This window comes from Myotis davidii, unplaced genomic scaffold (assembly GCF_000327345.1).
Source record: "Myotis davidii unplaced genomic scaffold, ASM32734v1 scaffold363, whole genome shotgun sequence".
In the NCBI taxonomy this organism is placed as follows: domain Eukaryota; kingdom Metazoa; phylum Chordata; class Mammalia; order Chiroptera; family Vespertilionidae; genus Myotis; species Myotis davidii.
This window is the reverse complement of record NW_006294069.1, coordinates 404,185-418,778: the sequence shown is the minus strand read 5'-3', so window position 1 is coordinate 418,778 and position 14,594 is coordinate 404,185. Positions and strand designations below refer to the sequence as shown.

The window sequence follows — 14,594 nt, the reverse complement described above, 5'->3', positions numbered from 1 at the left end:
TTGAGCCTTGATATGTGGTAGGTATACAACAAAGGTTAGGGTTGTGTTGTTGTTTTTAAGGGTTTTCCCTAAATTGCCATGGAAGACCAGCAAAGATTGTCTCATATTTTGGAAATAATCTCTCCATTTATTCATCATCCATCCATCCACCAAACAAGTAGTTGGTGCTGATTATATATTTAGCCCCTGTGGACGAAAGGGGCCACATGCTGGCCTGACTAGCTCAGGGGAGGCCTGCATGGTGGTCTTGCAAACTCAGAGACCTAAAGTCACCACAAAGGATGGTCTGAAATTAAACTTTAACTAAAAGCAGTTATGGCGGGCAGTTACGTCCTAGGCCAGTATCTTCACTGACAAAGTCAACCTTTACCTTAACTGAGCCTATCTGTCTATCTTTTTGCATCTATGATAACAGACCCTTGAAATGTCTGGGTAACTTGTAACTCCCCTTTTTCTGGAGCCCCTGGGGCACAACCAAATGTGCTGGGCGCCAGGACAGATCCCACAAATTCCTTCATATCATGTTCATTGATCCTGCACCCACCTAAGTGTGTGTCCATCATTTTACTTTTTATCCAATCCCAGGGGTTTCCCTGCTTTGCTTTATCCCTCCCCCTTAGTCTGTCACCAATGAATTTCATGTAACCCACCTACGTCCCTCCTTTGATTGCAAATGTATAAATACAGATGTAACCCCGCCATTCTCCGGAGCATTATCTCAATTCGTTGAGGTTCTGCTTCCTGGCATATGTCGACAGTTTGGCTCAAATAAACTCACAAAAGTTCTTTACAGGTTTCAATGGTTTTTACGTTAACACCCCATTCAGTGCTAAAATGCTGCTGATAGCGTTAACATTTGTTCAGCATTTAGTACAGTGGTTAGTGTGCCGTTGGCATTTACTCGGTAAAACCACACTATGAGTTCCGTGTTACTATTCCATTTTATGGGTTGGGAAACTGAGGCCCCGGGACACAGAGACAGCCAGAATTCAAGCACAGCGATGCGTTGTTTAACATCGGGGATGCGTTCTGAGAAGTGTGTTGTTAGGCGATTTTGTCATTGTGTGAACATCATGGAGGTCCTTACACAAACCTGGGTGGTCTAGTACAAGCTATAGCTCCCAGGCTACAAACCTGTACAGCATGTCACTGTACTGAATACCATAGGCCATTGTAATGCTTTGTGCTGCGATGTTACAATGGCTATGGCATCACTAGGAAATAGGAAATTGTCAGCTCCATTATAATCTATAATCTATGGGACCACTGTTATATGTGTGGTCTGTTGTTGATGGAAGCATCTTTTTTGCTGTTGTTATTAATCCTCACCTGAGAATATTTTTCCCATTGATTTTTAGAGAGAGTGAAAGGAAGGGAGAGAGGGAAGGGAAGAGAGTGGGGGTGGGGGGAGAGAAACATCAATCTGAGAGAGACACATTGATTGGTTTACTCCTGCACACACTGGGACCAGGGCCAGGGATTGAATTTGCAACCCAGGCATATGACCTTGACCGGAATCAAACCCATGACCCTTTGGTATATGGGCTGTTGCTCTAACCACTTCGCAACACCAGCCAGGGCTTGATGGAAACCTCTTTAAGCAGCGCATGACTGCTTTATGAGTGCCCTGGGAGGTCCAAACCAGTGCCTGAACTCCAGGCGGAAGGAGAGTGCTGGGAGTGCGGAGCAAGGGCTCCTGGAGAAGGTGGCATCTAAGCTAACACTTGAAAGTTGAGCCTCATTTGGCCACAAGGTGATGGAGGAAGGATTCCAAGCAGGCGGAGTGAAACAGGCCTGGAGGATGGTGTGTGTGTGTGTGTGCGTGTGTGGTGTGGTGTGTGCGTGTGTGGTGTGGTGTGGTGTGTGTGGTGTGTATGTGGTGTGTGGTGTGTGGTGTGGTGTGTGTGTGCGCGTGTGCGTGTGGTGTGTGTGGTGTGTGTGGTGTGCGTGGTATGCCTGTGTGTGCGCGTGTGGTGTGTGTGTGTGTGTGCAAGTGTGGTGTGTATGTGTGGTGTGTGTGTGTGTGCGTGTGTGGGGTGGTGTGTGCGTGTGTGGTGTGTATGTGGTGTGTGTGTGCGCGTGTGCGTGTGGTGTGTGTGGTGTGTGTGGTGTGTGTGTGTTGGAGGTGACGGTTGGGGGTTGGAGGGAATTGCCAGTTGTCTTTCAAGCCAGAGCCTCTGCCTCTTGGTACCTTCGCCCCTCCCCACCCCCAATACTGCGCTCAGTAGAAGCCCAATCCATGTTTCTGTGGATTAGCAGAGTGGGATGATGTGTGTGCCAGGACAAGAGGGCAGAGTGCCAGAGCAAACGCTTCAGGAGGTAAACACAGCGTGGAAGCCTGGTGACGTTCAGGGAAACGGAGCTTCGGTGTGGCTGAAATGTGCGTTTGTGGGGGACAGGACTGAGAGCCGATCACCACATCTCCAGGTTACGCAATGACCTGGGCTGTGATGCCAGTGAGATCTGGAGCCACCCAGGTCTGTGTGAGAGACACACAATGCCTTCTGCAGGGTGGGCAGAGAGCTATGGGGAGATCCAGGTGGCAGGACTCCTGGCACCAGGCTGGGTGGGAAGCCACGGTGAGATAGGAAGGACTGGCCACCCCCAAGCCCCCATTCAGGCTGTGGCCTCTCCACTCCTTTGCCACCTACCAGCCACCCGCTAGGGGCAAAGGTGAGGAGGAGTCAGGAGGCACAGGGATAGACAATGGGGTTCAGAAACCCAAGACAATACCCCGATTCTGTTTCACCCTGGACAAGGCCTCTCCCATGGCCTGAGGCTTTGGAGAAGCTATAAGGGGAGACGGCTGGGCCTCCCCAGAGGAACAGCATCCACTCTATGTGTATCTGCATCCCGATTCTCCCAACTCTACACCAACCTGTGGTGCAGGCTCCCAGCGATGCAGCTACTTGCCCAGGGTCGCACAGCTTGTGAGTAACGGGGAAAACCCAGATTCACATCCAAGACTGTCCATGCTCTTCGCCTAGCCTTCCCTGGGCCCCTGCGATGGCAAAACTTGGTGTTTCCACATTAGATGGCTACTCTTTTTTTTTTTATTGATTTTTTTACTGAGAGGAAGGGAGAGTTAGAAACATCGATGAGAGAGAAACATCCATCACCTGCCTCCTGCACACCCCCTACTAGGGATGTGCCCACAACCAAGGTACATGCCCTTGACCAGAATCGAACCTGGGATTCTTCAGTCCGCAGGCCGACGCTCTAGCCACTGAGCCAAACCGGTTAGGGCCGGATGGCTACTCTTTTACTGAGACACCATCCCCGCCCCCCAGCTTTGCTTCTACAGCCCCCTTCGCGGTCATAGGCCCTTGGGACCCTGGCTGATCCTCTTTTGAGGATCGATGTTGGGGCGCTAGCACATCCCCAGCAGTAGGTGCAGTCGATGATGACTTCCTAGCAGAAGCCGTGTCTTGAGGCTGGTGGGGGCGGGAGGTCGCCAGCCGTCACAGAGCGTTTCCCTTGCCAGTCACAGCCAGGGCCCCACTCTGTCAGACCTTGTTCAGTGCTCCCGTCGGCCTCCCCCCTTTTCTTTCAGTTAACCCTGCAAATAACCGTTCCTTCTGTCATGGCTCCTAATGGACTGTGAGCAACACGTGGCAGGTGCTGGGATCGTCCTTCTCCAGCCTTGCTTGGGGTCTCTGTGCCAGGTCTCCGCACTATCTCAGGGAGGAGTCATAACCAGGAAATGCCTACTGTGCACTTTGACCCTTGACCCTCCTGGAGAGGGCCACTGAGAGCAGCCGAGAAATTACTAGGGAGAGTAGGAGATGTTCCCAGCTTACAAGAACCGGCTTATCCTCAGAAGCAGGTGGTAGATAAACTAGAGATAGAGCCGGGGCTGAGGCCCAAAGGTAGCTTTTAGGAAGTTCAGACCTGGACACATGAGACAGGCATCAGAGAGAGGCTCCCGAGGCAACTGGGTGGAGCAGGCTTGGCCTGGAGTCCACAGGGGCACAGCCCAAGTGGTCCTGGAAAGACGAGAGGATTGGCCATAGCAGGGAGTAGGAATGATTTGTGAGACCGGGGATTGAACTGCCCAGCCTAGAGGAGAGAAGACGGGGTGTAGGGATGGCTGTGAAATCTTGATTGAAGAAGAGGGCAGGAATGTTCTCATGCACAGGGGGCCACAGGTAGCAGGGCTAGGGAGGCACACGGAGGCTGTTTACCAGGACACCTCCACCCCCTACCCAGGGTGAACGGTGAAAGGTGATGCATTCCCCAGCACCCGAAGTGCCCTTCTTGGGTGGCTAGCTTGCCCTGAGACCGTAGGGAGAGGTGGAAAGGGTTCCCACACGGAGCAGGAGGGCGGGCATCTTCCTCACAGCTCTGAGAATGCTGGACCCAGAATCTGACTGCAGGGTCCCTGACTGCTCCCGCGTCTGACACTGCCTCTCCAGCTGGGCCCACCCATTTTGTCTCATACCCCCCTCAGCACCTTGGGAGGGGCTCCATAGGTGCTTAAACGACCGCTACAAGACTCTCTCCTTGCCTTCCTCTTTTGCCTCAGCTCTCACCATTCCTGCCTCGATTCAACTGTGTTCAGATCCTCACCTGGCCCTGCATTGTCTAAAATCGCTAGGAGGTGGCCATGCTCCTGCTTCCTCTTGACATGCTTTCCCTGCCTCCCTTTCCCCACTTGATTGGTTAAGTCTTGCTTATCTTTCAGCCTAAGACTGAACTTCCTTCCTGAATTCTCATCACAGACTAACTCAGCCTGCCTGCTAAGTGTCCTATACACCCACAGCACATATCACAGTGCATTTCTCTCCCCTGATAACCTGCCTGTACTCCCACCAGACTATCAGTTCCATTGGGACAGAGTCTGTCTATATGACTGTCTGTATGCACCTCTTCAGCCTCGAGTTGATACCCAACAAAAATGTGTTGAAAGAATGGATGGATGGATGGATGGGTGGGTAGGTGGGTGGATGGGATGCCCATATGAAAATTTATGAAGTCCACATCAGAGTCTCCTTCCAGCATGTTCTGGAGCTGGTCCCTGGTTCTTAAGCTAGGACAGATGAGGGCCATTGATCAGGTAACAAGGCAAATAAGTGAATAGGGAGGGGGGAGTGCTTCCGGAGAGGAACGAGGTGACCTGACTACCACAGGAATCTGTGGCGACAGCAGCCATGGGGGCGCACCTGGCCAGGCGCTACCTGGGTGGTTCCTCAGGGGAGCCAGACCCCCTGCGGATGCCCACCTTCCCACCCATGGCTTCCCCGGGTGCAAGGAGTGCGAGATGGTGGCCACGCAGCAGCAGATGCACGATGCACAGCTGGTCGTTCAGCAGCGAGACTACTGCGCCCACTACCTTATCCTGCTGCTCAAATGCAAGCACGACAGCTTCTCCAACTTCCTGGCCTGCAGCACGACTGGGGCTTCTGTGAGCACCTCGACTAGGTGATGCTCAAGTGGAAGAAGCAGCGGGAGCAGAGGGAGGTGGATCTGGCCAGAAACCAGGGGTCCAGCCAGGTGGCCATGTTGTGGGGCCTGCCCGCCATCCTTGAACGAGTGGAGAAATAGAAGCCTCCCGCCCTTAGGCCCCTCCCCCAAAGAAGAGAAGTGAATAGGTTTTCCCCACCATCAAGATTGTGAAGAGGAGATAGGGAGTAACCCTTCCCGAGTTGGCCCTGTCCATCTGCCTTGGCTGCTGGGGCTATGCAGGGATCCAGCCAATGCTCTGATGCTGGCCATGAAGACTTGGAGGAATTGGGGACATGCTGCTGGTAATGCAGGGAGGGGGTTCTCGGGCTGACTGTATCTACATCAAGTGGTTGCTTCCCACACTGGTCTGACTAGGGCCAGGGATCAAACCTGCAAATCAGGTACATACTCTTGACTGGGAATCGAACCTGAGACCCTTCAGGGTGCGGGCTGACACTCTAACCACTGAGTCCCATGGGCCAGGGTGATAAACCTTCCATTTTGTATAACTGTTTGGAGCACAGATGAGATGCTGCCTAATTCATGAATTACTTAATAAAGCCAATTAGATCTTCAAATTCACTCCATTGAATTTTGTTCTTTAACAGATGTGGTGGCAGCATTGAGACCAAAGTAAACTTCTGATGGTTTTGGGGGACAAGAAACATAAGCATGGCCCCCCCACAAGCCCCACTATCTTTCTCGCCGTTCCCTAGGGCTGCCAATAAGCCCCTCTAGGTTTGAGCTCCATCCTCTCTTGTGTTTAAGCTCCCGATTTGAATGACTTGCATTTCCAGGGTAGGTAAGCTTGAGGTGGCGGTGGTTCTGCCCAGAGCAAGCCCCTAGATAGGCAGGTTAGTAAGAAGCTAGAAAAATTCCTTGGCAAGTGGAACTGGGAAACAGACAGATAGTTAAACAAGGCCAAGCAACTTACAGCCAGCTTATAAATCACAGTCTTATCTTCCCTATCCAAGGACACTTAGGAGCAAATGGTTTACACATTCCAGACCGTGCCAGGGGCAGACCCGCCTTTGGTCCCGGGTCTTTTCTGGTGACAAGACCACAATTTCCCAGTGGAAAACCCCAGGCCTGAGCCCTATCCTTGGATTCCATGATGGGAACTGCTGACGATTCAGTCCGCAATTCCCAAATGTTTGGAATCAGCCCCCAGATTCCACGCTGAGAACTGTTGGTGTCAGCTGCAGTTCTCCATTTATTTTTAAATCAGTCCACGATCCTCATTCCTTGGGATTTTTTGGTTCAATCCTTTTCCCCATTCAAGGTTCCATGGGAATTGGTGGTGGTTCCCAGCCGGAGTAGACTGGGTCCAACTTAAGAACTGAAGTGGGTTCAATTTAAGAACCAGACTGGGCCCAGGATTGGACTAGGTCTGATTTGAGCTGTACTGGGTCCAGCAGGGGGTCTCAGGTGAATATTAAGAAACAGGATCCGCCCAGCTGGTGTAGCTCAGTGGTTGAGCATTGACCTATGAACCAGGAGGTTGCCAGTTGATTCCCTGTCAGGGCACATTCTTGGGTTGTGGGCTCGATCCCCAGTGGGGGTCATGCAGGAGGCAGCCAATCAATGATTCTCTCTCAACATTGATGTTTCTCTCTCTCTCTCCCTCTCCCTTCCTCTCTGAAATCAAGAAAGAAAGAAAGAAAGGTCTTTTATATCTAAAGAACCAAGTAAACCACCTTCTAGCATACTTGCTTATTTTATGTTTAAGAACCACAGTCCTAGAAGCTGCGGATCTTTGCAAAGGGGGCAAAATCTTGCTGGACATAGCATAGAGTTGGCAATGTCCATTGCGAGGAGTATTCCAGTTAAACAAAATCATTTAAAAACTGCACTTAGCCCTAACCAGTAGCTCAGTGGTTAGAGTGTCAGCCCTTCGACTGAAGGGTCTCAGGTTCGATTCTGGTCAAGGGCATGTTGCAGGCTCCATCCCTAGTCCTGGTCGGGGTCCATGCGGGAGGCAACCAGTCAATGTTTCTCTCTCAACAGAATGATATACTTACTTTAATTCACATGCAGAAGCTTACAAAAGCCTTTAGTATTCCAAAAGAGCTTTACTAAGAGTCATTACAGAAGGCTAATGAAAAATTAAAGAGGTATCTAAGATAAATAATAGGATAGATGTGATTCCTACTGCTCCCTATCCCTTACTTTCTTAAAAAAAACAGATTTTTTAAAACTGATTTTTAGAGAGAGAGAAACATGGATGTGAGAGTGAAACATCGATCGGCCCCCTTCCAGGGATTGAGCCCTGACCGGGAATCAAACCAGGAACCTCTCGGTGCACAGGATGCCGCCCAACCAGCTAACCGCACGAGCCAGGGCTACCCCTTACTTTTCACCTGAGGACTCACATTTATCTAATTCTGCTTTTCCACTCTGAAGAGACTACTAGACAGTTACTGTTTAAAACAAAACTCCCTGAAGTTGAGGATGAACCCCTTCAGGTATCTTTTATCCCTGAGTCAAACACTAAGGTCAGTAGTTAAAGAGTTTCCTAAACCTAAGGAAAAACCCCAAAAGTTTTTTGAAGACTTTATGAAATGTCTAGATCATTTCCAAATAAGGAAGAAAAAAATTGGCATGTTAATTATAAAACTCAAGGTTACCTACTTTTGGTTTCCTAGTGCAGAATTGGGTCTACTAGCAAACATGTTTTATGCCACACTGAGAAATTTTCTATGATAAAGCACGTTTCTATGCATGATAGAAAGTATGTATATGTTTGCAAAAGCACAGGTTGCTAATATAAAAGACAGTTCATAATTGTTTATTTCTTAGTTTTCATTAAAATTGAGGTTTTTAAGGGTTAAAAAATTACACTGTATGGAATTAAAACTACTAGAAAAACAAGGAAACAATTTGAATGTAAGGAAGTGTTTTCAGTAAAAGAAGATATAAGAAATGGAAATACATTTTTTTTTTTAGGAAAAAGGAAATAAATGTGTCCTAAAGAGAGGCAAAATAGAAGAGGGAAAATAGGACAAGATCTAAATGTAAGAGAGATATTAAATTAATTGGGCTCGTTTGGTGTGATAAACACCCTTGCCACTGCCTTCCCTCCATCCTGGTCTAAAAGTAATCCTTCCTTTTCTTTTGTTAATATTCTGTTGACCCATCTTTCTTCCTGTAAAAATCTTCCATTTTGTATGACCTCTTGGAGCACCCTTTTAGTTGCTGCCTAATTCATGAATAAAGTAGATCTTCAAATATACTCAGAGCACCCTTTTAGTTGCTGCCTAATTCATGAATCGCTTAATAAAGTAGATCTTCAAATATACTCATTTGAATTTTGTTGTTTTTTAAAGTTTTATTTGTTTATTTTATTGGGAAACCAATGTAGCAAACCTAGGCTTATTGAAAATGAAATCAGTAACTAAGGCTGCAGTAAATTTGGTTCTTTAACAGAACCAAACAGACCTGGGTGTGAACGCTGACTTTGTAAGCTCGGTGCCTACATGACCTTGGACAGAGCACCTCTCTGAACTTCAGTTCTGTCTCTGTAAAGTAGAGAAGAAACGGAAAATGGAGCCAGAAGTGAGGACTCGAACGCACCTTACAGAATTGTTGGAAGAACTAGAAACAGTGCAAAGGGCCCACCCTGGGTGGCACTCAATAAAAGGGAGCCATTGTTATTTCTTGTTGGCCAGCGCTGGGTGGGTACAGCCCTCCTTCAGGTTTCCTTGAGTCTCAGAATCAATAAACCGGTGTGCCCTCTGGGGATTCAGCTTCAGTTTATTTGCCCAAGGGATCATTAGTTGTGACAAATGTGGGCAGGACCCTGCCTGACCAAGCCTCTCCCCATTGTGATAGTGACAACGTTTCCCTCTTGTCACGTGGACTGATCTTGAAGGCTGGGAGGTGGGGAGTGGGCCCTGCCCGGGAGGAAGCAGGAGGCACGTGTTTGGAGCTCGCAGAGCCTTTGGCAGAAGAGCTTTCACTGATGACAGCAAGATTTAATCAGATTGTCTTGGGTGTGGGCGTGGTGATAAGGCTAGTAGAGTGGCCCCAGTGCTGGTTTGGATTATGGAACTCTCTGGCTAGGAGAGCCACTGGAAGGCTGCCCAGAAGAGGGACGCCCTCCCAGTCCTTCTCGGGACAAAGGGTCCTGCCCTCCTGCCACTCCTTGAAGCCGAGGAGCAGCTTCCAAGAGGTTTGAGGAGGGAGGAGGGGCTGGGGTTCTGGCCTCAGCTTCCCATCTGAGCGCTGCCCTTCACCAGCTGTGCCACCAGATCTGGGTCTTTCTGAATCTCAGAAATAGAATGAGCGTGAGAAAAACCCATGAGGTGAGGGTTGTGTCAGGGGATGTAGGGTGCACAGGAGGCCCTGGGGCAAAGGTCAGTTTCCTCCTTCTCCCTTTCCTCATGAACTGCTGGTTCCTACTCAGCTCTTAACCCTCCACATGTGGCTGCAGGTGTGCACCCCCCCCCCCCCCGGCTAAACCTCCTCAGGGCACCACACACCCCCACTCCCACAAGGCCGAACGGAGACTTGACTTCTGTAATAGGCTGCCCGCCTCCATTTCCACTCCACAAACCTCTTCCCCATCGCTCACGACCAGATTATGCCCGCCACCCTTGCCTGACATTATGGCCCGTCTTGACCAGAATACTTTTAGGACATACCGGTTACTCTGTTTGTGTGTGTGTGTGTGTGTGTTTAAATATATTTCATTGATTTTTTACAGAGAGGAAGGGAGAGAGATAGAGAGCTAGAAATATCAATGAGAGAGAAACATCGATCAGCTGCCTCCTGCACATCTCCCACTGGGGATGTGCCCGCAACCAAGGCACATGCCCTTGACCGGAATCGACCCTGGGACCCTTCAGTCCGCAGGCCGACCCTCTATCCACTGAGCCAAACCGGTTTTGGCTACTCTGTTTTTTAAGTGCAAACTGTACTTCTGGTGGTAACATTTGTCCCGGCCCGTTCTCGTTCTCACTGGACTGGGAGAGCCTGAGGAACAGAGTGGGGATCTGATTCGCCCACCTTGGTTGGTAGCTCCGTGTGTAACCCAGCGCTCTTCTCTCTTCTTAGAGCAGAGGTCTGAAAGTGATGGCTGACAGACAATATATGGCTGACAGATGGACCCACTGGATTCCCTTATCCAGCATCCAGCTCTCCCCCCATATACTCACCCATTTCCTTCAACAAGATGCCAAAGTGTTGTAGGCAGCGGGAAAGGCACTGAGTGGTAGGCCCGCGGGGTCAGACTGGACTGGGTTCAGCAACCTCGGTACTTGGGCTCTGGCTAGGGAAGAATTCAGAGCCGATCGAGCTGAGTCCTTCGTCCTAAGGGTTTTAAGGGTGGGAATGTTAGGGGAGGTCCCAAGGGAAGATCTCAATAGAATATTCATCAATTTTCCAGGTGTGTCCGTGCAAGGTTGTGGTCTCCACGGATTGATTGGCTGGCAACCTCGGCACTTGGCACCAGTTACACACTGAACTACCAACCACCCACACTGATTGACTGGCTGGTTCCCACAGCCTCAACCCAGGTCTGCACGCTTCCTACATTGCAATTTTCATCCACACTCTATTTATTCAATAGAGCTGGTCCTGAGGGCAAGCACGAGATTGCTGGTCTGGTTTTACTGCTTTTCTGGTTCTGGAGCTGAAATTCAATTAAGGTATAGATATTATCTCTAGGGAGGAAAGGTCAGGGGGTGCATATGCTAGGGGAGGAAAGGTCACCCTGGGGGGCGAGGTCCCACCCTGCAATTGTCCGTTGCTAGGCACCTGGGGTCTTCCACCGTGGTGACCTTCCGTACCTGGCCCATAGTCTTTGCTCTTCTCATGTCTAACTGCCCACCACAAAAGCAGCGCCCCTTACCATTTAATTTGCAAAGCATACAGGTCTCTGGGTTGGATGGGGACGTCCTCCCTCTGTGTATATCCCCAACTTGGACACTCTTCACACTCTAGATCAGTGGTTCTCAACCTTCCTAATGCCCTGACCCTTTAATACAGTTCCTCATGTTGTGGTGACCCCCAATTTCATTGTTACAAATTGAACATAATGAAAGCATAGTGATTAATCACAAAAACAATATGTAATTATATATGTGCTTTCCGATGGTCTTAGGCGACCCCTGTGAAAGGGTCGTTTGACACCCAAAGGGGTCACGACCCACAGGTTGAGAACCGCTGCTCTAGGTAGATGTGTGCCCTTCAGGGATCAGAGGAAGATACCCTGACAGTTCAGATCACAGGTTTCTGGAATAACAGAGCTGGAAGGGAGGCTGGGGATTATCCAGGTCAATTTTCTCATTTCATGCTGAGGAAACTGAGGCTCCTCAGAGAAATTAAGAGATTTTCCAAAAGTCATACACCTTTGGCGCTTCCTGGACTAGAACACAGGTGTTTTTTTACTCCAAGTGTTCAGCAACATTAACCCCTAGAGTGCCAGGGATCGCGATCGCGCTCCTCCTGTCTTTCACCAAAAGTGCCGGGAGCGCTATCGAAGCTTCGAAATGGCGTCCAGTTCTAAGTCTGCTTTTATTAGTGATGATGATATTGCTAAATATGTCACTGTAGTAAAGGTTTCCTTAAGTTTTTGAATATGTAACTTCATTTACTTGCGATTCATCATTTTTTTTCCTAAACTGCTGTAAAATCAGCAAAAATGCCTTGGCCATTTTAGCATAGTTCCTAGGATGTTGGTTGGCACTCAAAGGGTTAATGAGTCCCCACTGTGGGCCAAGCCCTAGCTAAGCATTTTCACATTCATTCTTACATTTAATCCTTACAACACTGCTTGATGTGGCCATTATCATAATTGAACAGAGGGGCAAACTTGGGGGTCAGAAAAGGGAAATGACTGGTCCAAGACCTCACAGCTAGTAAGTGGCTGAGATAGAACTTGAACCTAGAACCTAGATCCTTCGACTGTCAACTCAGCTTTCCACCAAGCCTGTAGCCCCTTCTCAGCAGTACTGAAAGGTTGATGGGGGAGCTGCCACCCATGCCCAGAGGAAAGGGTAAGGCTGAAGGCCCACTGGAGACATTCGGGGGCGCAGATGGTGGGAAGGGGCCAGAACAATGAACCTCTGGAAGAATATGGCCCTCCTTGGCATAATATGCAAGTCAGGCCTCGCAGTCCGCAGGACAATTTCCTATGAGGTCACTGCTGCAGAGCAGCTGCGTATAGTTCCTGACAAGCAGGGTTTCCTGCTAGCAGCTGGGTCCCACAGCCTCAGCCCAGGGCTGCACACTTCCTACAATGCAAATATCATCCACACTCAGTCCTGGGTGAATACTTTTACCCCTTGTGGGCCTTGATTTCCTGGTCTCGAATGGGATACTGATGATAATGATCTACATGAAGGTTATTTTCCTGAAACATCACTTCGTGGAGGCCAAGGCTCCATGTATATACCTTTAGTTCCCACATACCTCATAATAACAACAGTTTTTTGTTGTTTTTAAAAAGTATATTTTATTGATTTTTTTTTAACAGAGAAGGGAGAGGGATAGAGAGAAACATCGATGAGAGAGAAACATCGATCAGCTGCCTCCTGCACACCCCCTACTGGGGATGTGCCGGCAACCAAGGTATATGCCCTTGACCGGAATCGAACCTGGGACCCTTCAGCCCGCAGGCCGATGCTCTATCCACTGAGCCAAACCGGTTAGGGCAACAACAACAGTTTTGACTTGTTATTAAGCACCTAGAACATTCTGGAACTTAATCACATCTTTACAGCATCTCATCTTATAAAAAAGGAAAGGGAAGCACAGAGAAGAGAAGCCACCTAGTAAATGGCAGAGCTGTGATTTAATCTCAGGTGCATCCAATTTCAAATCCAGGGCTCTTTCCATGACATCATGCCATTCTTGTTATTTACTATTCAAAGTCCTTCCTCCATTACCTGCCTGAACTTCCCTTTCCAATCCCAGCTTCATCCACATAGGCCTACTCACTAGTCCCATTAATGTTTCCCCATATCTCCAATGGCCTATATCAGTAGTCGGCAAACTGCAGCTCTTTGGTGCCTTGAGTGTGGCTCTTCCACAAAATACCAACTTCTGCTCATGGGCCACAAAGTTTCAGTTGCACTGTACGTGCGCGCCCGCCCGCATGTGGTGTTTGGTCAGTCGCAGGCAAACTGGGGTGGCTGGTCACCCTACTGGCCTGGCAACCAGCAAGCTGTGCTCCATGCTGAACATAAACAATTTCACAGAAGATCAGTATCAGATGATGTTGTGCCGCGCCAGCACAGCCAGATTCACTGAGCCTGAGAGGGGGCGGTGAAGGATTAAGAAAAGACAGACAAGAGAAGAAAGCTGGGTCTGGGTGGGATGCTGCCCGCTCTGATGGAGAGGCAGTGCCACGGCCTGCAAGTCAAGTCTTTATTTTATAGCCAGATTCCACGAGGCAAAGTAAGGGCGTGGTTACAACGTTCTCGTGGGTTTCCAGTCTACTCAATTACATGCCCCGGATCAAGCTTTGTTTACTTGCTGCACCTCCCGCAGCCCATGTCCCTCAGCCACGTGGGACCACAGGTTCGGACCATAAGGTCGAGCTTACAACTGTAGCCTTTGGCTCTAACTGTGCTGGGACTTGCACGTGGCTTTGCCACGAGAGGATCGTGCCCTCTCATTAGTCCCAGGCTTGAACCTGTCCAAACGCTGTAGCCGCTCTCCACATAATGTCACTCTGTGACCATGATAGAATAAGTCAAAAATAAGGACAGCCACGCTCCCCTCACCGCATCATTGATCGGCTGCCTCCTGCACGCCCCACACTGGGGATCGAGCCCGTAACCCAGGCATGTGCTCTGACCGGGAATCGAACCATGACCTCCTGTTTCATAGGTTGACGCTCAGCCACCGAGCCAAGCCAGCCAGGCTTCCCTTGCTTCTTGATGTTCAGCCCCAAACAAAGTTTTGCTTCCTTAAGCACTTTCCAAAACTGCCCAGCACTGTCTCAAATCCTGCAACAAGCCCAGCCCGTCTCTGACTGAGATGTCCCCCCCAGCTCCCCCCGCCCCCAGTTCCCCATGGTGAGCGTGGCCCTGCTGCAGTGAGTAAATAAACCCCACGTCGATGTCAGGTGTGCCCCTGGTGCTATTTAGGTCCCGAGCTTTTTCACTGAGAGTCTAGCAAAATGTCAAGTGGGGAGAAGGTAA

The 14,594-nt window shown here is 49.5% G+C and overlaps 1 pseudogene; it reads left to right on the top strand.

The window, feature by feature from the left end:
• Nucleotides 1–5,089: 5,089 nt before the first annotated feature.
• On the top strand, nt 5,090–5,546 carry LOC102768074 (annotated as a pseudogene).
• Nucleotides 5,547–14,594: the final 9,048 nt, after the last annotated feature.